Source organism: Manihot esculenta, chromosome 3 (assembly GCF_001659605.2).
Source record: "Manihot esculenta cultivar AM560-2 chromosome 3, M.esculenta_v8, whole genome shotgun sequence".
Taxonomy (NCBI): domain Eukaryota; kingdom Viridiplantae; phylum Streptophyta; class Magnoliopsida; order Malpighiales; family Euphorbiaceae; genus Manihot; species Manihot esculenta.
In genome coordinates, this window is record NC_035163.2 from 29,592,729 (window position 1) to 29,595,551 (window position 2,823).

Here is a 2,823-nt window from a genome sequence, read left to right on the forward strand (position 1 = left end):
CAAGAGAGTCTTTTTCCACAACACCCAATAAAGAGCAGACTTGGGAGCGAATTTGAGGAGGAGTGTTCTTGCTAAAAGTAATAGAAGACTTCAGAAAACTTATCATCTGATCCAATGCTTTTTCATAAGAAGCCAAGGTCCCTTTAAGAGAGGTAGCCTACTCAACAGAGAGTTTGAAAAATATCAAGCTGTCATCAGTAAAGAATAAATGAGTCAATACAAGGCCTCTAAACGAGACCTTGCTCCTATAAAGCACACCATCACTAACCGTCTGCTGAATAAGATAGGAGAGACCATATGCACATAAAATGAATAGGTATTGTAACATCCTAAATATATATATATATATATATATATATATATATATATAATATAAAGAATAATAAGGATAATAAAATAAAAATAAAGAAATAAATAATAAAAAGAATATGAATAAAGAAAAGAAAAAGAAAAGAAAAAGAAAGGAAAAGAAAAGAAAAGAAAAAAAAATGATAAATAAATTAAATCTTAATTTAAAGACAAGTGGCTCATTTGTAACCACTTACCCAAATTAATTAAATAAGAAAAAGAAAATAATAAGAGGAAAAGATCATCTTCTTCCCAAATATCCCGTATCCATCCCCAAAATTGCCCTAAAATTCTTCTTCTCAATTCTACTCCAATTGCTTCCAATTTTTCCACCCAACTTGCTAGCCTACCTCATCCAAGTCCCTTCCCTAGTTGAATATTCAAAGTAGGAGGAAGAATTAAAGAGAAATTCAAGGTGGAGGGAGAGGAAATATTAATTACATATTGGGAATTTGAAAGGTATGTTAGGGGTTTTTGTTGTAGGGTTATTTCTTATTATTTTATATCAATATTTATGAGAAATATGGTGTTAATTTGATTTATTGGTTTATTTTTTTTCATGAAGAAGAAGTAGAAGGGAAAGGGAAAGAAAAGGAAAATTAGGGAAATTTAAGCTTGTGGAAGAGCTTGGGAAGGTTTGTGCTCAACTCTAATTTTAATAAATTCAAGGAATTGTTATTTATGTTCTATTTGAAATTTTACTATTTAGTAGAAATAAATCAAGTGATTAATAGTTTAATTCTATTGTATAGTCAAAGGTTGAAAAATAATAGATTTAATAGATAGAAAATTTTGACAAGTAATATGTAATTTAACAAAAAAAAAAAAAAAAATTAAGCTATGGATCAAATGAAATTACTTATATTCTTGGCTGGAATATAATTTGGTTAATATATTGACAATAAAAAAAAAATTCAGTGGACTAAAAAAAAAAAAAAAAAAAGAGATATGAGATTAGATTTAAAAAAAAAGAAGAAGAAGAAGAAGAAATTAAAGGAAGAAGAAAAGTGAGTTATAGGGTAAGTATTATGTTTAAAAACAATAAGAATAATATAAGAAAAAAAAGAAATTTAAATTGTGATAAATAGAAAAATATATATATTATATTAAAAAAAAAATAAAAAAAAAAACAGAACAATAATTAATTAAGTTATGATTAAAGTATGAATTTATAATTTATGTAGTTGAATTAAATTAATAGATTTATATGATACGACAATGTTTAAAAGTACAGTTGTAAAATAATAAAGTATTATAGTTTGAATAATTGACAGTTACACTGTATTAAAAGTTGTTGTCCCCCTGTTTAAATGTATAAATTATTTAAAGTCTGGCCCTAGTAAGTTTGGTGGGAATTGTGGGTTAGTTTAAGGGTGTGGCATGCCATACAAAGATCTTGCAGTACTGCACTACAGTTACACTGACTCTTGGGATACAATGAGGTATCCTACAGTTATAGAATCGGCTTTTGAGCCATACAGTTATTTGGCACTTTGTGCCCTACAGTTACAGTTTCCTTATCTGACTTAACAGTCCCATTTAAATTTATAGGGGCCAACAGAAAAATAATAAATAAATAAAAGTATTAAGAGGAAATAAAATCTTTTACATGATGAAAAAAAAGAAAAGATTGTGAAATGAAAATATGTATATATGTAAAATAATAATATGATTTAGCTGATTTGAAATTATTTGTTATATAGTTATTTGTTGTTTGTTTGTTTGAATTACTGTTATTACATGAATTTTGATTTAAATGTTTTATTTATAAATAAAGTTGAGCACCACTAAGCAAATTGCTTAGCGCGTAGGAATTTGTTTTTCCTCGCGCAGGTTGTAGACCCAAGGAATAGTAGATCAAGATCTGCATCAACCCAGTCAGAGTTACATCATTGACTATCTTGGGGTATCTTTTGTAAATTTCTATATGAATTTGATTTTGGAAATATGGCATGTACATAAAGTTTTGGAGATGAAGTTGTATATGGTTAGTTATAGATATAGTTGAAGATTTTAATTTTGGTATAAATGTGGATGATTAGTATAAGTTTCTGTGTTGAGATTAATTAAATGTTATGAAGTGTTTGATCTGAATTGCAATTGTATCGATGTTGAAAGAAGTTTGGGGGTTAAGGTTGAAATTGATAGAAGTGTGATATTACTTTTCACAGGTGGAATTAAGTCCATATTGAAGGGGAAACTCTGCCGGATTTTTGTAAAAAAAAAAAAAAAAAAAAAAAAAAAAAAAAAAAAACAGCCATGATTTACATGATATAAAGTAAAGGAAAGATATATATATATATATATAATATAAAGAATAATAAGGATAATAAAATAAAAATAAAGAAATAAATAATAAAAAGAATATGAATAAAGAAAAGAAAAAGAAAAGAAAAAGAAAGGAAAAGAAAAGAAAAGAAAAAAAAATGATAAATAAATTAAATCTTAATTTAAAGACAAGTGGCTCATTTGTAA

At 26.4% G+C, this 2,823-nt stretch overlaps 1 long non-coding RNA gene across 1 annotated transcript; it reads left to right on the plus strand.

The window, feature by feature from the left end:
• Window positions 1-418: 418 nt before the first annotated feature.
• Window positions 419-2,442, plus strand: LOC122723181. Its single transcript, XR_006350120.1, has 3 exons — window positions 419-807; window positions 914-983; window positions 2,182-2,442. It is a non-coding gene; the product is annotated as an uncharacterized LOC122723181 (long non-coding RNA).
• The last annotated feature ends 381 nt before the right edge of the window (window positions 2,443-2,823 follow it).